Source organism: Aquarana catesbeiana, linkage group LG06, assembly GCF_042186555.1.
Source record: "Aquarana catesbeiana isolate 2022-GZ linkage group LG06, ASM4218655v1, whole genome shotgun sequence".
Taxonomy (NCBI): Eukaryota; Metazoa; Chordata; class Amphibia; order Anura; family Ranidae; genus Aquarana; species Aquarana catesbeiana.
In genome coordinates this window covers 44,714,199-44,738,016 of record NC_133329.1, presented here as the reverse complement: position 1 = coordinate 44,738,016, position 23,818 = coordinate 44,714,199, and positions in this window count along the sequence as shown.

Sequence of the window (23,818 nt, the reverse complement as noted above, 5' to 3'; positions counted from 1 at the left end):
ACGGGTCACGCGGGCACGGTCACTGAGCTTGCGGCGGAAGATTCAAAGCAATGTACCTGTACGTTGCTTCCCTGCCCGTGCCATTCTGCCGACGTATATCTATGTTAGGCAGTTGGCAATTGGTTAAACAAATGGGCATTAGGGGTGATAATCCCATGGGGCCACTACTCTATTTTATTCTTTCATGGCCCTGACATTCCTCTCACAGATACCAATATGGCACACTGTTCTTTCCTTGAATACCAACAATGGGGCACTATAATCAATGATGGGGCATGGATTACTCCCACTGACAATGGGGCATATATTTCTACTCCTACTGGCACAGTCTGGCCCCCTTAAATCCTGAAGGACAGTAAACTGGCCCTCTTTTTAGAAAGTTTGGAGACCCCCTGCTCCAAAGGGTATGATGTCAGAGGGACTCAGGGCCGGGACAAGGGGTGGGCAGGAGGGACGGGTGCCCTGGGCGCAGTGGTTTACTGTATGTATGGGGGCACCAGTGAGCTCATTCTGATACAAGGCATTTGTCAAGCAGATCACTGCTGGGGGGTAACAACCCCTAAAATTAACACATAATGAAGAAGGGGAGGGGGCACAGTTTGGTTTCTTTGCCCTGGGCACTGGATGACCTTGTCCCGGCACTGGAGGGACTTTTGCAATATGATAGGTATTGACCTGATTCAAAATCAGAGGAGGACTGGGCTAGGTGGTAAGGGGGCGTTTGTCTCCTGAATATAAGATGTTGGGTTAGTGACTCAGGAAGAAAGAATTATTTAGCAGGAGCATTGCCAACTATGATCAAATCAGATCTGGTGTCATTATCCCCTGTGGAATATACTGTGGGGGTCATTTACTATTGCGCTAATATGCAATAGCGCCTCTAAATACACTCAAAATAGTGTGATTGTGCTAATTAGCGCTAGAACAGAATTCACTATAAATACTCTGTTAGGTTCAACTTTTAAATAAGTTGCTTATAGTTTATATTGCTTTGCCAAATTATTGCTTCTATAAGAAAGATGACACGGAGTCAGGTATGTCTGTATCACAGTTCTGAGCATCCCCAAAAGGACTGCTCCCTTTACTTCTTTTATAGGCAGTTCCAAAAGCAGTAATCTTATCGGCATTACCAAATGAGGTTAAGGTACAAAGAGTTTCTCATCAGCGAACATGTAATGATTATTCAGCAGTTCCAAATTCCATCTAGATACAGATTGATAGAACAATTGATACGTACACAGGTAAGAAAGGAGCACAAACAACTTAAATAGAACAATTGATACGTACACAGGTAAGAAAGGAGCACAAACAATTTAAATAGAACAATTGATACGTACACAGGTAAGAAAAAACAGAAACAATTAAAGTGGAACTCTAAGTCATTATTTCAACCCTATCAATTTCCCCCTTTGACATCATCCTCTCCTTCCCCCTGGGTCCTCATGAATAAGTTCTAGTCAGTTTTTCCCCAGAGTCCTTTCTCTGACCGCGAGTTGTCAGGGGGGTAGAACCCATCCCCCTAGGTATTACCAACATCTTAAAATTCAAGAAGAGGAGTTTTATAGGAGTAGGGTGATGTCAATACACACTTATCAGTATACCCTGTCTATTCTCCTAATTTTCCTATTTATTTTCCTGTATACACATATATTCGTGATTGTAAGTGATATTAATATTAGAATAATAATTACCATTGGACTTAACAACCAGTGAAAGGTATTGGTTGCTGTAGAAGACATTCCACTAAATATATCCCACCAATGTGGTGCAGTATCCTGTTGTATCTGTGAGGAAAGATGTACTAGTCTACCTTTGTCAATAATAATTTGCTACTTTAGGATCATCTATAGCCCATTCGAAAGTTGTTGTTTCCTCTACTTCAAGTACATTAATACCAGGAGTCCATGCATATATTTGTAAAACAACAATCTTCAACAAAAAAATCTGTAAGTAGATATTTCATCATGTTGTTTTCTCGGGTTGTTTCTTGCAATGTGATGCGTGTATCCAGGTAGGTTTTCCTTCCAGCTTTACTGAGGTGGCTGTGGTCAAGAGTACTTGGTAAGGACCTTCAAACCTGGGTTCCAATGTCTTTCTGGTGTGTTTCTTCACATATACATAATCCCCTGGTAGCAGAGTATGTGTACCTGTTATTGAATTAGGGTCTGGAAGAGAAGAATACACACTTTTGTGGATCTTAGTTAGACGTTGTTGTAATTGTATCACATATGCAGTCAAACTATCACATTGCAATTGCATACTCTGTGGAAAGTATAAACCCAATCTAGGTGCATTCCCAAAAAGTATCTCATATGGGGATAATCCTGTCTTTCCTGTTGGAGTGTACCTTATAGAGAACAAAGCCAAAGGCAGGCATTCTGGCCAAGGCTTGTTTAACTCTTGCATGGCTTTTTGTATTTTTAACTTTATTGTCCCATTTACTCTCTCCACTGATCCTGAACTCTGTGGGTGGTAAGGGGTGTGAAAACTTTGTTGAACCCCTAACATGGTCATCACATTCTGCATGATTTCTCCTGTAAAGTGTGTCCCCCTATCTGATTCTATGGTTTCAGGAAGACCAAACCTAGGTATTAACTCAGTGATCAGTTTCTTAGCTGTGGCTTTAGCTGTAGCCGATTTTACTGGATAACTTTCGGGCCAACCTGAGAATAAATCGATACACACGAGGACAAATTCAAAAGGGACGCTCTTAGGCATTTGTAAGTAATCAATTTGCAGTCTCTGGAAGGGGTATTGGGCCCGGACCTGGTGTTTTCGTGGGGTTTTTACTCTCTGTCCTGGGTTATTCAGGAGACAGATTTGGCAGGCTGCACAGTAGTTTCTTGCAGTGCTACTGAATCCAGGGGCGAGCCATCCTTGGTTCACAATCCTATACATGGAATTGGAACTGACGTGTGTGGGTAGGTGAACTGCCGCTGCCATTTCTGGGTACAGAGAGGCAGGCAGGCATATTTTGCCTCCTTCCCTCCATATATTGTCAAGGTCTGGTGCTGCTCCCATCCTGACCCACTTATCTTTCTCGCTCTCCCCTGCTTGCTCCTGTAATTTACTCAGCTGCTGCCATGTTGGTTCTGGGATACTCACCTCTACCGCTGCTAAGGTCTCAGGGCTTCCTTCCCCTAGAGCTGCCTGTTTTGCAGTCAAATCTGCAAATGCATTTCCTTTTGCCTCAATTGTTTTTGCGCTCGTGTGTGCCGCTATCTTCATAATGGCTACTCGTTTAACCTTTTGAAGATTGTTCAGGACTCTCTTAATCCCTTCTCCATGTTTTACAGGTGTACCTGCTGCTGTCAGATAACCTCTAGCCCTCCATATGTGGCCATAATCGTGCGCTACACCATAAGCGTAGGCAGAGTCAGTGTAAATATTCCCTTCTCGTTCTTTTAAGTATTCTAGGGCTTGTTCTAAAGCTTTTAATTCTGCTTCCTGTGCTGACATGTGGGCTGGTAAGGCCTGTGCTTCAATTACCTGCGTATCAGTCACTACAGCATACCCTGTGTGATATTTACCTTTGTCATCAGCAAACCTACTACCATCTATATACAAGGTGTGCTCAGCATTTAAAATCGGTGTATCTGTAACATGTGGGAATCCCATTGTCTCCTGTTCCATGAGCTGAAAACAATCGTGCTGATCTACTTCTTTAAACAAAAGAGTGTCAGTGTCCTCATTTCTTTTCTCACTAGTACTATTAGTACTATCATTCCCCCTTGCCAAATCTGGTGACTGAAGAGGCAAAAAGGTGGCCAAATTTAAGGTTGTACAGCGCTGAAAAGTAACATTTGGAGGTAAGAGTAAAGTACACTGTAATCTTAATTGCCTAGCCATTGAAATGTGTTTGGGCTGTACCTGAGACAAGATTGCATGTATGTCATGTGTGGTATGCACTACGACTGGATTGTCTAGAACAATCTCTGATGACTTATCTATGATAATTGACACTGCAGCTACCGCCCCTACACAGGACGGTGAACCTCTAGATACTGGATCTAATGCTGCTGAAAAGTAAGCGACTGGTCTTTGTTTTACATGTGCCTGTGTCAGAACACCTGTGGCGTGTCCAGTGATCTCAGCAATGTACAGATTAAATATCTTGGTGTAATCTGGTATACCAATAGCCGGGGCAGAAATCAACAACTTTTTCAAAGTGATAAACGACTCATAAGCTACTTCTGTAAGCACATACGGTACAATTTTCAAACAATCGTATAATGGCTGCATCAAAGCGCTAGCATGTGGTATCCACTGTCTACAATATGACACGATACCTAAAAACATACGCAATTGTTTGAAATTCCGTGGGGGTAACATTCCCTTTATCACTTGAATCCTCTCCTCAGTGAGATGTCTCGTACCCTGTGATATACAATGTCCCAAAAAGATAACTTTTTCCTGACACACTTGCAACTTTTTCTTATTAACCTTGCAACCTTTTTCTGCCAAAAATCGCAACAAATTAAGGGTGGTGTGCAGGCTTTCAGTCTCTCACTTATCTGTGGAATTAATCCTTCCATAAATTGTCTATTGAAGGCTCGGATTGTGACTGGCAGGGCCAAGTCCAATCCCTCATCTGCCATCATACTTTCCATAGATAAGTAAAATTCCGATACAGTCTGTCCTGGCATTTGCTTCATGGGTGATATGGACCCCCTCTCCTGTTGTTTTGCCTGACAAAAAGCTTCTAATCTAGCAATAAAAGGGGCCCTTGAGTCTATGTGTCTGACGTCCTGTCTCTAAATTGCCATCCCCCTCAGCTTGGTCTGCAGGTCGGTCATAAACTGGTTAAACAGGGTCAGAGTCATTTTATGTCTGCATAAATCCTCCCCATCCTGCCAGGTTGCTTCATGTGTATTCATTAACTGTGTCACAAATCTACAGAAAACAGCTGGCTTTACTATAATGCATGTATCAGTGCGTACGGGAGCTACAGTTTCTGGATGAAATTCTTGTACTCCACAAACCTGAAAAAAACCCATTCTCTATCCTTAAGTACAGGATATATCTTGTGTGGTTAACGTTCTATGTCAGTATATGGGGGTGGGATGGTTGAGCTGGGAGCCTCGACATTTTTCTTCTATCTTTCATATCCCAACCATCACAATCTGGATTATACTTCCACCCCTCTTCTTTCGCTCTATTTGAGACCTTAATTAAGCATTGAACCTGACGCATCCATTGCTTCTCTAACACCTCTCCTTGTCTGTCCCTTTTTATTTCACTCCATACATCCGGGTCTAAGCCCGCTGCTCCTTTCACCTTAAATTTACGAAGGACATCCTTTAAGTCCTGTGCTTCGGTTTTCCCATAAATGTTCTTAATTATCTGTGGCACCGTATAGTGCGCCACAATTCCCTGACGGGGTTTTGTGTTCCTCTGGCCCATTCTAACAGTCCTGCCTAGGTAGCGTGTGGGACACTTAGTGTACAATATAATGCGGCTACAGCATATACAAGAATGAATAATTACTTTATATGCTAGCCCAATAGTAAACCAGCTAAGTTACACTAGTTTCTCGTTGCCTTCCTCCTAGGGTGCTAGAATTCTAGAAACCTCTCCGGAATGAGATTTCTGAAACCGAATTACTTTATATGCTAGCCCAAAAATAAATAATTACTTTATATGCTAGCCCAATAACAAACCAGAATGCGGCTACAACATATACAAAAATGCGGCTACAACATATACAAGCATTCCTTTAAGTGGCCAGGTATCCGACTAGATCTCGGGACTTTGTTGAGACCTTATTCCCTCCCCGTATCTGGGAATCCCTCTCATACACTCTTATCCCTGCTTTATGGAGCAGACAGGGCTTATACTCTCAACCCGTCTATGGTTTATGAGTTAGATGTGAGGTTAAGCATAAGCGTCAGACCCCCAAGTTCACAAGCCCTCAGGTTCCCAATCGTGTGAGGTAAGGCGCATTCCGTTGCTTAGTTCGGCAATCCCCTTCTAACTCATACCATCCTTGACAAGGCTCATTCACTTTCTCAACAAGACAGACAAGACAGACAAGACAGACAAAACAAACAAATAATTTCAGCAATATAAACTAAAATATCCAGTAATTCTAGACTCACCACTACAGAGGCTGGTGTTTTAAAACCAGGAGAACCGTAACTGACAGAACGGATAGGCACAAATCAGGGGAGCACAGAATATAAGAAAAATAAAGCTTTTTCTTACCTGCGCAGGTTTTTTTTGATCTGTGGTTCCCGGAATGCCTGTCTTTTTGTTCCGTCAGCCGCGTTCGTCCACCTCTTGTAGTATCATCGGTGAGTCCCTGTTTCGGGCGCCAAAATGTTAGGTTCAACTTTTAAATAAGTTGCTTATAGTTTATATTGCTTTGCCAAATTATTGCTTCTATAAGAAAGATGACACGGAGTCAGGTATGTCTGTATCACAGTTCTGAGCATCCCCAAAAGGACTGCTCCCTTTACTTCTTTTATAGGCAGTTCCAAAAGCAGTAATCTTATCGGCATTACCAAATGAGGTTAAGGTACAAAGAGTTTCTCATCAGCGAACATGTAATGATTATTCAGCAGTTCCAAATTCCATCTAGATACGGATTGATAGAACAATTGATACGTACACAGGTAAGAAAGGAGCACAAACAACTTAAATAGAACAATTGATACGTACACAGGTAAGAAAGGAGCACAAACAATTTAAATAGAACAATTGATACGTACACAGGTAAGAAAAAACAGAAACAATTAAAGTGGAACTCTAAGTCATTATTTCAACCCTATCAACTCCCAAAATCAAATTCACTATAGCGCCCAGAAATAAATGGCGCCCTTATTCTGCTAGAACCTGAAGTAGTGCACATGGAAATAATGTTTAGCGCATGATATTGTTTAAAGATAATCTGCTTTTAAACTGCTTTAAAAAGTGATATATACACTGAAATACAGTGGTACCTTGGATTACGAGCATAATTTGTTTCAGAAGAATGCTTGTAATCCAAAGCACTCGTATATCAAAGTAAGTTTTCCCATAGAAGTCAATGGAAACTCATAATTTGTTCCACAGTGACTTCTATTGTATGCAGTACCGTATGTGGCCAGAGATGGGGGGGCACCAGAGACACTCGGAAACACTCGGAAACCGTTTGGAGCCTCTTAGATGCACTCGGAAACACAGAGAGGCTCGGAAACACTCGGGAACAGAGTGTCTCAGAGTGGCTCCAAGTGCATCCATACAGCTCAGAGTGTCAGCGGCGCCCCCCGCACCTCTGGGCAAATGCGGTACTGCACATCACAGGGGCTTGAATCTTGCTTGTTCTGCGAGACAACGCTCGCAAACCGAGTCAGGATTTAAAAAAAAAAAAATAGCTCATATTATGCCAAAATTAGGGCTGGGCTAAAAAGCATTTTTGAGAGTAAGACTTCATGTTCACGGGACGTTGTTCAACCCCTCCTGAACTATTTAACTTGACAGCTAGAAACCGGCGTCTAAAAACGGCCGTTTAGCCATGTTCACATGCCGTGTTTAGCCGCGTTTTCTTTTGGTTAAAATGAAAAACGTCTGTAAACGAAACGCTGCTAAATGCGAGTTATCACGTTTAGCTGCTTGAAATGCCTCTAATCTCAGCTTCTGAACGCATTTTTTGAGTTCCAGAAAATGCCTCTAAACTCAACTGCCTGGAAACTACTATAAACGACCCTGTGTACATGTCCTGATAAGATAACAGTACAAAATATTTTACAGCGCACACATACAAGAATGACATTTCCTGCAAGGCTAGTTAAAAACACCTGAACATATTCAAATAATACGGGGGTTTGGTCACACTATAGTGTCATATAGTGCTAAGCCCACTTACTGCGACAAAGTACCCCGAATTAATGGGTCCTACTCTAGTAATAGAATGGAAGATCCTTTGTCTCAACCATGGGAGCTGAATTCCTCTATGTGGGAGAACTGAAGGGGATACATCCTATACACTGGTGGCCACTAAATAAGAGGTAACGAGGAGGGGGAGGGGTGCTCCAGCCCAAAAAAACCTGGTCAGGGTCTATTCCAATATACAAGTACATATTTGGGGGGCACACCCTACAATGTGTTTAAATTCAAGATGGTGCTGCTATAAGACCTACAAACAGTACAAAATATTTTACAGCGCACACATACAAGAATGACATTTCCTGCAAAGCTAGTTAAAAACACCTGAACATATTCAAAAAATACGGGGGTTTGGTCACACTATATGCACACTAACGCATTGTAGGGTGTGCCCCCCAAATATGTACTTGTATATTGGAATAGACCCTGACCAGGTTTTTTGGGCTGAAGCACCCCTCCCCCTCCTCATTACCTCTTATTTAGTGGCCACCAGTGTATAGGATGTATCCCCTTCAGTTCTCCCACATAGAGGAGTTCAGCTCCCATGGCTGAGACAAAGGATCTTCCATTCTATTACTAGTGTAGGACCCACTAATTCGGGGTACTTTGTCGCAGTAAGTGGGCTTAGCACTATATGACCATATAGTGTGACCAAACCCCCGTATTTTTTGAATATGTTCAGGTGTTTTTAACTAGCCTTGCAGGAAATGTCATTCTTGTATGTGTGCGCTGTAAAATATTTTGTACTGTTTGTAGGTCTTATAGCAGCACCATCTTGAATTTAAACACATTGTATGGTGTGCCCCCCAAATATGTTCTTGTATGCTGATAAGATAACAGAGGAGAGTTCAGGGGCAGCTGAAAAAAATGCCCAAATGCTCATGAACGTCCGTTTAGCAGCAGCAGCAGCATGCATGAGGCCTAAGGCTCAATGTACATGGGATGTTTTTACAACCTTAGGAGCAGTTGGGTGGTTTTGTCTTAGCTGCCCCTGAAATCTCCTCTATGTTATCTTATCAGGACATGTACACAGGGTCATTTATAGTCCTTTCTAGGCAGTTGAGTTTAGAGGCTTTTTCTGGAAAGCAAAAAAATGTGTTCAGGACAAATGTTCAGAGGCATTTGAAACGCCAAATGACTGTAATCAGCTTGTAAACGCGGTACCGTGCTTTAGTTTATAAGCGTACCCTATATTTTTGACCTGAAAAGACAAAAAACGATGAAAAAACATAAAGAAAATAGTTTAAAATGTTTTGATTACTTGCAATGATTCATAGACCATTCATAGCCCTTGATGCAATGCAATACACCACTAGCATTGCTGTATCCAAATTTTAATTGGAAATTGACCATATGTTCAGATTTGACCAAGATGACCCCACCATTGAGCTTGACCCCTGGCTTGATCAAACATAAATGAAATTGAAGTTTCAATGGATGGGTCCAATAGCGACGAACTCTGACTCTGGACCTCGCACGCAATTTTCTATGTTGTTCTAGCCTCATCAAGAACAACGTCAGGAGCATTTCCTCACATATGCTCATTATGGGATCCATTGCAAAAAAAAGCACAGAAATAGAGGCAAATACAAGTATACAGCTGCTCTCTCTGCTGCTGCTACTCACTCTGGTCAAAATGGCTGAAATGTCACACTGGCCCCCCACCTGTCACACTGGCCCCCCACCACCACCTGTCACACGGGCCCCCCACCTGTCACACTGCTCCCCCACCTGTCACACTGGCCCCATACCACCACCTGTCACACTGGCCCCCCACCTGTCACACTGGCCCCCCACCTGTCACACTGCTCCCCCAACACCACCTGTCACACTTGCCCCCCCACCTGTCACACTGGACCCCCACCTGTCACACTGCTCCCCCAACACCACCTGTCACACTTGCCCCCCCCACCTGTCACACTGGTCCCCCACCTGTCACACTGCTCCCACACCCCCACCTGTCACACTGGTCCCCCACCTGTCACACTGACCCCCCACCTGTCACACTGGCCCCCCACTACCACCTGTTACACCGGCCCCCCACCTGTTACACTGCTCCCCCACCCCCACCTGTTACACTGGTCCCTTACCTGTCACACTGCCCCCCACCTTCACTTGTCACACTGGCCCCCACCACCACCTGTCACACTGGTCCCCCACCACCACCTGTCACACTGGTCCCCCACCACCACTTATTTCACTGGTCCCCCACCTGTCACACTGGCCCCCCACCACCACCTGTTACACTGGCCCCCCACCTGTCACACTGACCCCTCACCTGTCACACTGGCCCCCCACCTCCACCTGTCACACTGGCCCCCCATCTGTCACACTGGCCCCCACCTGTCACACTGGCCCCTAACCACCACCTGTCACACTGGCCTCCCACCTGTCACACTGCTCCCCCACCTGTCACACTGCCCCCCTTCACCACCTGTCACACTGGCCCCCCCACCTGTCACACTGGTCCCCCACCTGTCACACTGCTACCACACCCCCACCTGTCACACTGGTCCCCCACCTGCCACACTGACCCCCCACCTGTCACATTGGCACCCCACCACCACCTGTCACACTGGTCCCCCACCACCACCTGTCACACTGGTCCCCCACCTGTCACACTGGCCCCCCACCTCCACCTGTCACACTGGTCCCCCTCCACCACCTGTCACATTGGTCCCCCACCTGTCACTCTGGCCCTCCACCACCACCACCTACACTGGCCCCCCACCTGTCACACTGACCCCTCACCTGTCACACTGGCCCCCCCACTACCACCTGTTACACTGGCCCCCCACCTGTCACACTGGCCCCCCACCTGTCAAACTGGCCCCCCACCACCACCTGTCACACTGCTCCCCCACCACCACCTGTCACACTGGCCCCCCACCTGTCACACTGCCCCCCACCACCACCTGTCACACTGCTCCCCCACCACCACCTGTCACACTGGCCCCCCACCTGTCACACTGGCTCTCCACCCCCACCTGTCACACTGGACCCCCATCACCACCTGTCACACTGGTCCCCCACCTGTCACACTGGCCCCCCACCACCACCTGTCACACTGGCCCCCCACCACCACCTGTCACACTGGTCCCCCACCTGTCACACTGGCCCCCCACCACCACCTGTTACACTGGCCCCCCACCTGTCACACTGACCCCTCACCTGTCACACTGGCCCCCCACTACCACCTGTTACACTGGCCCCCCACCTGTCACACTGGCCCCCCACCTGTCAAACTGGCCCCCCACCACCACCTGTCACACTGCTCCCCCACCACCACCTGTCACACTGGCCCCCCACCTGTCACACTGGCTCTCCACCCCCACCTGTCACACTGGACCCCCATCACCACTTGTCACACTGGTCCCGCACCTGTCACACTGGCCCCCCACCACCACCTGTCACACTGGCCCCCCACTACCACCTGTCACACTGGTCCCCCACCTGTCACACTGGCCCCCCACCACCACCTGTTACACTGGGCCCCCACCTGTCACACTGACCCCTCACCTCTCACACTGGCCCCCCACTACCACCTGTTACACTGGCCCCCTACCTGTCACACTGGCCCCCCACCTGTCACACTGGCCCCCCACCACCACCTGTCACACTGCTCCCCCACCACCACCTGTCACACTGGCCCCCCACCTGTCACACTGGACCCCCATCACCACCTGTCACACTGGTCCCCCACCTGTCACACTGGCCCCCCACCACCACCTGTCACACTGCTCCCCCACCTGTCACACTGCTCCCCACCTATCACACTGCTCCCCCACCCCCACCTGTCACACTGGTCCCCCACCTGTCACACTGACCCCCCACCTGTCTCACTGGCCCCCCACCACTACCTGTCACACTGGCCCCCCACCTGTCACACTGGCCCCCCACCTGTCACACTGCTCCAACACCTCCACCTGTCACACTGGCCCCCCACCTGTCACACTAGCCCCCCACCTGTCACACTGCTCCCACACCCCCACCTGTCACACTGGTCCCCCACCTGTCACACTGACCCCCCACCTGTCACACTGGCCCCCCACTATCACCTGTTACACTGGCCCCCCACCTGTTACACTGCTCCCCCACCCCCACCTGTCACACTGGCACCCCACCACCACCTGTTACACTGGTCCCCCACCTGTCACACTGGCCCCCCACCTCCACCTGTCAATCTGGCCCCCCACCACCACCTGTCACACTGCTCTCCCACCTGTCACACTGGCCCCCCACCTGTCACACTGGCCCCCCACCCCCACCTGTCACACTGGCCCCCACCACCACATGTCACACTGGTCCCCCCCATCACCTTTCATACTGGTCCCCTACCACCACCTGTCACACTGGTCCCCCACCACCACCTGTCACACTGGTCCCCCACTACCACCTGTCATACTGGTCACTCACCACCACCTGTCACACTGGCCCCCCACCTGTCACACGGGCCCCCCACCACCACCTGTTACACTTGCCCCCCACCTGTCACACTTGCCCCCCACCTGTCACACTGGCCCCCCACCACCACCTGTCACACTGGCCCCCCACCTGTGACACTGCTCCCCCACCTGTCACACTGCTCCCCCACCACCACCTGTCACACTGGCCCCCCCACCTGTCACACTGGTCCCCCACCTTTCACACTGACCCCCCACCTGTCACAGTGGCCCCCCACCACCACCTGTCACACTGGCCCCCCACCTGTCACACTGGCCCCCCCACCTGTCACACTGCTCCAACACCCCCACCTGTCACACTGGCCCCCCACCTGTCACACTGGCCCCCCACCTGTCACACCACTCCCACACCCCCACCTGTCACACTGGTCCCCCACCTGTCACACTGGCCCCCCACTATCACCTGTTACACTGGCCCCCCACCTGTCACATTGCTCCCCCACCCCCACCTGTCACACTGGCACCCCACCACCACCTGTTACACTGGTCCCCCACCTGTCACACTGGCCCCCCACCTCCACCTGTCACACTGGCCCCCCACCACCACGTGTCACACTGGTCCCCCCCATCACCTGTCATACTGGTCCCCCACCACCACCTGTCACACTGGTCCCCCACCACCACCTGTCATACTGGTCACTCACCACCACCTGTCACACTGGTCCCCCACCTGTCACACGGGCCCCCCACCACCTGTTAGACTGGCCCCCCACCTGTCACACTGACCCCTCACCTGTCACACTGGCCCCCCACCTCCACCTGTTACACTGGCCCCCCATCTGTCACACTGGCCCCCCACCTGTCACACTGGCCCCCCACCACAACCTGTCACACTGCTTCCCCACCACCACCTGTCACACTGGCCCCCCACCTGTCACACTGGCCCCCCACCACCACCTGTCACACTGCTCCCCCACCACCTGTCACACTGGCCCCCCACCTGTCACACTGGCCCCCCACCACCACCTGTCACACTGGCCCCCCACCTGTCACACTGGCCCCCCACCTGTCACACTGACACCCCACTTGTCACACTGCTCCTCCACCACCACCTGTCACACTGCCCCCCCACCTGTCACACTGGCCCCCCACCTGTCACACTGGCTCCCCACCACCACCTGTCACACTGGCCCCCCACCACCACCTGTCACACTGCTCCCCCACCTGTCACACTGGCCCCCCACCACCACCTGTCACACTGGCCCCCCTCATCTGTCACACTGCTCCCCCACCACCACCTGTCACACTGGCCCCCCCACCTGTCACACTGGTCCCCCACCTTTCACACTGGTCCACCACCTGTCACACTGCTCCCACACCCCCACCTGTCACACTGGTCCCCCACCTGTCACACTCACCCCCCACCTGTCACACTGGCCCCCCACTACCACCTGTTACACTTGCCCCCCACCTGTCACACTGCTCCCCCACCCCCACCTGTCACACTGCCCCCCCACCACCTGTTACACTGGTCCCCCACCTGTCACACTGGCCCTCCACCACCACCTGTCACACTGGTCCCCCACCACCACCTGTCACACTGGTCCCCCACCTGTCACACTGGCCCCCCACCTCCACCTGTCACACTGGCCCCCCACCACCACCTGTCACACTGGTCCCCCACCAAAACCTGTCACACTGGCCCCCCCACCACCTGTCACACTGGCCCCCCACCTGTCACGCTGGCCCCCCACCTGTCACACTGGCCCCCCACCCCCACCTGTCACACTGGCCCCCTGTTAGGTGCAATTGTCAATTAAATTGCTCTCTAGATTATATTGCTTTGCCAAATCTTAAGCTCTTAGAGAAGTAAGACACAGAGTCAAAAGTATCTGTATATCAGTTCTGAGCACATGTTGTCCCGTACTGTTGCTGCTGTCAAAATCTTTATTCTTGCAAAAGCTTTTATACAGTACAGAAAAGATGACGCAAAAGCTTCTGTGTACAATAGAATACCAAAAAAAGAATAAAGCATTTTTCTGTCACGGGATGATTAAGAAATACATCTTTCAGTCACGGGGTGATTAGGAAATACATCTTTCAGTCATGGGGTGATTAGGAAATACAGAAAAGCTGAACCCATACAGTTTATATTGCAACATCTCCTAGTTTTTACTGAAACAAAAAAACAAGTTAAGTGGAACTCTGACTCTGATCTTATCAATTTCCCCCTTTGACATCATCCTTCTCCAAACTCTGGGTCCTCAATCATGAGTGATAGTCAGTATTTTCCTGAGTACTTTCCCTGACCGCGGGTTGTCAGAGGAGAACAGGTCTTCTTTTGCTATTCTCATCCCCCAGGTCCATTACATACCAACATCTCATGGATGAAGAGAATCAAAGAGAAGGGTGACATCAACTTTCCCTTAACCATAACCCAGAGTCAGATTTCAATACCTGCCTCTCTCCAGTCTCTTAGCTCTTGATCGTATCTTCCGATATACACAGATATTTATAACTGTCATTATAACAAATGCAAGCATAAGTATTAATATAGGACTCAACATCCAATTAAGTATAGTAGTGGCTGTAGGGGACCATCCACTGAAAACATCGTATCAGTGGTGTGTGGTTTCATCTCTTATTTGTGAGGATAAATGTATGTTTCCCTTTATCTATAACCGCAGATATTAGATTATTTTGAAGGGTATGTTCCTGTGTCTCTATGTGTTTTCTAAGTATTTCGGACTCATTTAAGATTTGCCGTAAGGGCTCTAGTGATATCATAAAAGGTGTAGTATCAGTAAGATTATCTACCGTCCATTCTAGATTAAATATTCTATGTGCATCTGGTTCAAAAAGGAAAGTGTCATTCTGCCATTTAAGCATTTTAACATTCTTTACGCATCCTGAAAAAGGGGCCGTTTTATTTAAACTTTCCATAGTTTCCTGATCATTTGTGACTAAACAAATATGTTGTGGTCCTATCTCCATAAATCTGTTTCCTACACCTACTGGTAATCTCTGAAACCTACATATGTTAGATTGATGTTTTAATAAGCAAGGTTCATAGACTGGAGAACTTCTTCCACAGACTATTCCCTTATTAGTTTTAGCACATAGACTTAGATCATGAGTCATGTTTTGTGTATCTACATAGTGTCCATAAATCTCAGGGTACCAAAATTCAGATAGATCCTTTCCTATCAGGAGTGGCATCACTATTAACTTACACATTACCTGGACCTCCTCCACTTTGTAAACATCAAACCTTCCAGCACACCTTCTTTCCTCACATTCAACTTCTTTTCCTGGTACTTCAAACCATGTACTTTCTAAATTTAAACCCTTGAAATAGTTCATCCAAGTGTGATAATTCCCTAATCGTAGCTCATCTTGAGCTCTATTAATTTGAATGTGATAAGATAGTGTAGAAAAAGCACATTGAGTAATGTTTATGAACTTCTGATTTGCTTTCCACAACTCCAGACTGGCTAGTGCTGTGTGATTAACCATAATATTGAGATATTTAGTTAATTGTACCTGGCTAATTTGTGTTTCGAATGTTGTAGGTAACCATTTGCTTGTGATTATTAAACTATCAGCTATGTGACTTCCTGCACGTTTCCACTTATTTTGTATCATTTCCATCTGTATCCCATTCATTACTCCCATTCCGGTTCCTGCAGCCCCTAGAACTGTATCATACCATTCTCGGCGATACCTACATTCTGGTAGCTGGGGAAAAGTTACATTAAATTTGATTTTTGTTTTCTGTTGTGATACCGAAACATTTATGCAAGATCTAGGAATAGGAGTTAATACAGAGGATTTGAAGATGGTGGGTAGAGCGTCCTCTATCTTTATATTGAAACCATAATGTTGCCATTGTATATATCCTCCTGTTGTGTTGTCCCATTTCCTTACTGGTACAAAATACCATGTGGTACAAATATAAGTTGCAGATTGTTTGGTACTAAGAGGACCTATTAGATTGAATTGCCCACTTCCCCTTGCTGGTCTAGGACCTTTTCCCTTCTGTGCTGTCTCGTATTCTTTTGAATTCGGAGTTCTAAGTAACTGTAGTAATTTGTCTTTTACTTCCCTCCATGTTTCAGATGGACCTAACTTATGACATTTATGCGGTGTTATTAAAGGGCCATGTTAAATTGTCCCTCCAATGGAAAGTTATGTTTACTTGTGATTTGGCTTTTATCCACACTACTGGTGAATCCATATTCTGCATCATGTAAAAAGGACCCTCCTGCCCTGACACCGTGAAATTTCCCACAGTATACCATTCATAGTAAGGATATTGCGTTATACTCTTATCCTGATTTACCCATCTAAGATCAGTACTATTTTCATGAACTGTTACATTGATACCGGGAGTCCATGTGTAAACAAACATTTGAAAACATTCAAGCACTATTATCATAGTTAGAAGGATCGTCATTCTGTTTCTCTCGGTTCAGGACTCTTTTTGCAGTGTGATGCGTGGATCCAGGCTTTTTTTCCCTCCAACTTTACCGATGTGGGAGTGGTCAGCAGCACTTGATATGGTCCTTCAAACCGTGGCTCTAAGGCTTTTCTGGTATGTTTCTTTACATAGACCCAATCTCCAGGGCTCAGCGAATGAGTACCTGCTATAGAGTTGGGATCTGGAAGGGAAGAATACACATTCTTGTGGACCTTGGTTAGATGCTGTTGTAATCGTATCACATATGCAGTCAAACTATCACATTGCAATTGCATACTCTGTGGAAAGTATAAACCTAATCTAGGTGCATTCCCAAAAAGTATCTCATATGGGGACAACCCCGTTTTTCCTGTTGGGGTATATCTTATGGAAAACAAAGCCAAAGGCAGGCATTCAGGCCATGGCTTGTTTAACTCTTGCATGGCTTTCTGTATTTTTAGCTTTATTGTCCCATTTACTCTTTCTACTGACCCTGAACTCTGTGGGTGATAAGGGGTGTGGAAACTCTGTTGAACCCCTAACATGGTCATCACATTCTGCATTACTTCACCTGTAAAGTGTGTCCCCCTATCTGATTCTATGGTTTCAGGAAGACCAAACCTAGGTATTAACTCAGTGATCAGTTTCTTGGCTGTGGCTTTTGCTGTAGCTGATTTTACTGGATAGCTTTCGGGCCAACCTGAAAATAAATCGATACGCACGAGGCCAAATTCAAAGGGGCCGCTCTTGGGCATTTGTATGTAGTCAATTTGCAGTCTCTGGAAGGGGTATTGGGCCCGGACCTGGTGTTTTCGTGGGGTTTTTACTTTCTGTCCTGGGTTATTCAGGAGACAGATTTGGCAGGCTGCACAGTAGTTTCTCGCAGTAATACTGAATCCAGGGGCGAGCCATCCTTGGTTCACAATCCTATACATGGAATTGGAACTGACGTGTGTGGGTAGGTGAACTGCCGCTGCCATTGCTGGGTACAGAGAGGCAGGTAGGCATACTTTGCCTCCTTCCCTCCATACATTGTCAAGGTCTGGTGCTGCTCCCATCCTGACCCACTTATCTTTCTCGCTCTCCCCTGCTTGCTCCTGTAATTTACTCAGCTGCTGCCATGTTGGTTCTGGGATACTCACCTCTACCGCTGCTAAGGTCTCAGGGCCTCCTTCCCCTAGAGCTGCCTGTTTTGCAGTCAAATCTGCAAATGCATTTCCTTTTGCCTCAATTGTTTTTGCGCTTGTGTGTACCACTATCTTCATGATGGCCACTCGTTTAACCTTTTGAAGATTGTTCAGGACTCTCTTAATCCCTTCTCCATGTTTTACAGGTGTACCTGCTGCTGTCAGATAACCTCTAGCCCTCCATATGTGGCCATAATCGTGCGCTACACCATAAGCGTAGGCAGAGTCAGTGTAAATATTCCCTTCTCGTCCTTTTAAGTATTCTAGGGCTTGTTCTAAAGCTTTTAATTCTGCTTCCTGTGCTGACATGTGGGCTGGTAAGGGCTGTGCTTCAATCACCTGTGTATCAGTCACTACAGCATACCCTGTGTGATATTTACCCTTGTCATCAGCAAACCTGCTGCCATCTATGTACAAAGTGAGCTCAGCGTTTAAGATTGGTGTATCTGTAACATGTGGGAATCCCATTGTCTCCTGTTCCATGAGCTGAAAACAATCGTGCTCATCTATCTCTTTAAACAGAAGGGTGTCAGTTTCCTCATCTCCTTCCTTATTAGCACTATTAGCACTATCATTCCCCCTTGCCAAATCTGGTGACTGAAGAGGCAAAAAGGTGGCCAAATTTAAAGTTGTACAGCGCTGAAAAGTGACATTTGGAGGTAAAAGTAAAGTACACTGTAACCTTAATTGCCTAGCCATGGAAATGTGTTTGGGCTGTACCTGAGACAAGATTGCATGTATGTCATGTGTTGTGTGTACTACAACTGGATTGTCTAGAACAATCTCTGATGACTTATCTATGATTATCGACACCACTGCTACCGCCCGTACATAGGACGGTGAACCTCTGGACACTGGATCTAATGCTGCTGAAAAGTAAGCGACGGGTCTTTGTTTTACATGTGCCTGTGTCAAAACACCTGTGGCGTGTCCAGTGATCTCAGCAATGTACAGATGAAATGTCTTGGTGTAATCTGGTATACCGATAGCTGGTGCAGAAATCAACAACTTTTTCAAAGTGACAAACGACTCATAAGCTACTTCTGTAAGCATATACAGTACAATTTTCAAACAATCATATAATGGCTGCATCAAAGCGCTAGCGTGTGGTATCCATTGTCTACAATATGACACGATACCTAGAAACATAGGCAATTGTTTGAAATTTCATGGGGGTAACATTACCTTTATCACTTGAACCCTCTCCTCAGTGAGATGTCTTGTACCCTGTGATACACAATGTCCCAAAAAGATAACTTTTTTCTGACACACTTGCAACTTTTTCTTATTAACCTTGCAACCTTTTTCTGCCAAAAATCGCAACAAATTAAGGGTGGTGGCCAAACAAGTTTCCTTGTCAGGGCAGCATAACAATAAATCATCCACATATTGTAACAATACACAGGAATCTGGTGGTACCCATTCTCCCAATACTGTTTGCAATGCTTGCGAATACAAGGTAGGTGAATGCGCCATACCCTGCGGTAGGCGTGTCCAGGTTAGTTTTTGAGGGAAAATGCAAACCATAGTTGGCATTCTTCCGCAAGTGGGACGGAAAAGAAAGCGTTGGCCAAATCTATAACCGTAAAGTACATACTGGTTGATGGTATTTGTGACAGTAATGTATGTGGATTGGGTACTAAAGGTGTCATCGGGGCTAGTATTTTGTTGACCGCTCTAAGGTCTTGGACCATTCTATACTTAACCGGACTACCGGCTACTGATTTCTTTTTAACCGGGTACAAAGGAGTATTCTCCGGTGATTTTACCTCTTTTAGAGCTCCACTTTTTAACAAGGATTGGACCTGCATTTCTATGGCCACCTCTTGGGGTGCACTGAGTGGATACTGTTTTTGTTGGGGAAGCACTGCTCCCGGAATCAGCTGTAGGGTAACTGGAGGTATGAGCAAAAGTCCAACATCAGCTGGATGTTCCTCCCATAGTTCTTCTGGAAGGGACGACAAAATCTGATCTAAGTCTGAAGGAGATGGACTGGACAGTTCCGATTCCTCCTCTAGGTATTGTATCAGGTTACACATCTCCATGTGTTCTTGATTATTCCCTATAGCTAAGGTGACAGTGCCATCTGGATGATAGGTAATGTTAGCTCCTATTTTCTGCAAAATGTCAGCTCCTAGCAAATTACTGGGGGCTCCTCTAGATACCAGAAAGCGTGAAAGGAACATGTGGTTCCCTACTTTAACTTTTAGAGGTTTTGTCAGCGGGGCGTCGGCTAAAATGCCATCATATCCAGTTATCAATAAAGTGTCAGGTGATTCTTGCTCAGGGAGTAGTTCAGAATCAGAAAGTAGCGAGCGTGAAGCTCCTGTGTCAACTAAACAAGAAATTTTCTTATTACCAACCGTTATAGTAGTCTTAAGCATTTTTGTTTTGGATCTTTCTAAAACCGGGGCGAGTCGTGCCCGTGGACCATCTCCCTGCCGCCTAATATCACCATTATTGTTGCTCCTGGGCTGGTTCCTTCTCTGATTAACTGGAGAATCAACACCTTCCTCTCCTTCATCCCTTATTCTTTTCCTACAGTTGCGTCTGATGTGACCAATCTTGTTACAGTAGTAACAGGTGAGGGGTTTGCGAGAGAAACCTCTACCTTGCTCTTGGGGACACACAATCGCATTGATTGCATGATGTTTCCTACCTTTGGTTTCTGCTAAGTCCGCCTCTATGCCTTGTGCCTTCTGTAACAACGTCCCTCTATCTCTAGTTGCCCTCCACTCTGGTGTGCAGGCTTTCAGTCTTTCACTTATCTGTGGAATTAATCCTTCCATAAACTGTCTATTGAAGGCTCGGATCGTGACTGGCAGAGCTAAATCCAATCCCTCATCTGCCATCATACTTTCCATAGATAAGTAAAATTCCGATACCGTCTGTCCTGGCATTTGTTTCATGGGTGATATGGACCCCCTCTCTTGTTGTTTTACCGTACAGAAAGCTTCTAATCTAGCAATAAAAGGGGCCCTTGAGTCTATGTGTCTGACATGTCCTGCCTCCAGGTTGCCATCCCCGTCAGCTCGGTCTAGAGGTCGGTGCGGACCTATTTCGGTCACAAACTGGTTAAACAAGGTCAGAGTCATTTTATGTCTGCATAAATCCTCCCCATCCTGCCAGGTTGCTTCATGTGTATTCATTAACTGTGTCACAAATCTACAGAAAGCAGCTGGCTTTGCTACCGGGTCTGGGGCGCTCTGTATTAATGCCATAAGGGTGTATGCTGACCATGGTGCCCAAGTCCTTATTTGCATCCTACGAGTAATAGTAGGTGGGGCGTCTGGATGGGCTGCTCCGAAGTCTGGATTGTTTACCTGTACAATGCGTGTATCAGTGCGTACGGGGGCTACAGTTTCTGGATGAGGTTTTTGTGCCCCACAATGCACACATTCTATTGCCCATTCTGGGTTCTGTGCTCCACAAACCTGACAAACCCATCCTCTCCCCTCAAGTACAGGATATATCTTGTGTGGTTTACGTTCTATGTCATTATATGGGGGTGGGATGGCTGAGCTGGGGTCAATCAGAGCCTCAACATTTTTTGTTCTTCTATCTTTCATATCCCAACCATCACAATCTGGATTATATTTCCACCCCTCTTCTTTCGCTCTATTTGAGACCTTAATTAAGCATTGAACCTGACGCATCCATTGCTTCTCTAACACCTCTCCTTGTCTGTCCCTTTTTATTTCACTCCATACATCCGGGTCTAAGCCCGCTGCTCCTTTCACCTTAAATTTACGAAGGACATCCTTTAAGTCCTGTGCTTCGTCTTTTCCATAGATGTTCTTAATTATCTGTGGCACCGTGTAGTGTGCCACAATTCCCTGACAGGGTTTCGTGTTCTGCTGGCCCATTCTGACAGTCCGTGCCTAGGTAGCGTGTGGGACACTTAGTGTACAATATAAACCACTGAAAAATCTACACTAGCTCCTCGTTGCCTTCCTCCTAGGGTGCCAGAATACTAAAAACCTCTCCTGGATGAGATTTCTGAAATCGAATTACCTTATATGCTAGCCAACTGACAAATATTATGACCAGACTGACGGCTACAACATATATAAGCATTCCTTTAAGTGGCCAGGTATCCAACTAGATCTCCGGACTTTATGGAGACCTTATTCCCCCCCGTATCTGGCATCCCTCTCGTGCACTCTTATCCCTGCTTTATGGAGCAGACAGGGCTTATACTCTCAACCCGCCTATGGTTTATGAATTAGATGTGAGGTTAAGCATAAGCGTCAGACCCCCCCGAAAGGGCGCATTCCGTTGCTTAGTTCGGCAATCCCCTTCTAACTCATACCATCCTTGACAAGGCTCATTCACTTTCTCATTAAGACAGACAGACAACAAACAACAAATAATTCCAGCAATATAAACCAAAATGTGCAGTAATTCTAGACTCACCACCACAGAGGCTGGTGTTTTAAACCAGGAGAACTGTAACTGACAGAACGGATAAGCACAAATCAGGGGAGCACAGAATATAAGAAAAATAAAGCTTTTTCTTACCTGCGCAGGTTTTCGATCTGTGGTTCCCGGAATGCCTGTTACTTTTGTTCCGTCAGCCTCGTTCATCCACCTCTTGTAGTATCATTGGTGAGTCCCTGTTCGGGCACCAAAACTGTTAGGTGCAATTGTCAACTAAATTGCTCTCTAGTTTATATTGCTTTGCCAAATCTTAAGCTCTTAGAGAAGTAAGACACAGAGTCTAAAGTATCTGTATATCAGTTCCGAGCACAAGTTGTCCCGTACTGTTGCTGCTGTCAAAATCTTTATTCTTGCAAAAGCTTTTATACAGTACAGAAAAGATGACGCAAAAGCTTCTGTGTACAACAGAATACCAAAAAAAGAATAAAACATCAGGAAATACAGAAAAGCTGAATCCATACAGTTTATATTGCAACATCTCCTAGTTTTTACTGAAACAAGAAAACAAGTTAAGTGGAACTCTGACTCTGATCTTATCACCCCCCAACACCACCTTTCACACTGGTCCCCCACCACCACCTGTCACACTGGTCCCCCACCACCACCTGTCACACTGCTCCCGCACAACCACCTGTCACACTGCTCCCCCACCACCACCTGTCACACTGGCCCCCCACCTGTCACACTGGCCCCCCCACCACCACCTGTCACACTGCTCCCCCACCATCACCTGTCACACTGGCCCCCCACCTGTCACACTGGACCCCCACCACCACCTGTCAAACAGGTCCCCCACCTGTCACACTGGCCCCCCACCTGTCACACTGGCCCCCCACCTGTCACACTGCTCCTCCACCTATCACACTGGCCCCCCACCACCACCTGTCACACTGGCCCCCCAACACCACCTGTCACACTGGTCCCCCACCACCACCTGTCACACTGGTCCCCCACCACCACCTGTCACACTGGTCCCGCACCTGTCACACTGGCCCCCCCACCTCCACCTGTCACACTGGTCCCCCACCACCACCTGTCACACTGGTCCCCCACCTGTCACACTGGCCCCCCACCACCACCTGTTACACTGGCTCCCCACCTGTCACACTGACCCCTCACCTGTCACATTGGCCCCCCACTACCACCTGTTACACTGGCCCCCACCTGTCACACTGGCCCCCCCACCACCTGTCACACTGCTCCCCCACCACCACCTGTCACACTGGCCCCCACCACCATCTGTCACACTGCTCCCCCACCACCACCTGTCACACTGGCCCCTCACCTGTCACACTGGCTGCCCACCCCAACCTGTCACACTGGACCCCCACCACCACCTGTCAAACTGGCCCCCCACCTGTCACACTGTCCCCTCACCTGTCACACTGGCCCTCCACTACCACCTGTTACACTGGCCCCCCACCTGTCACACTGGCCCCCCACCACCACCTGTCACACTCGAC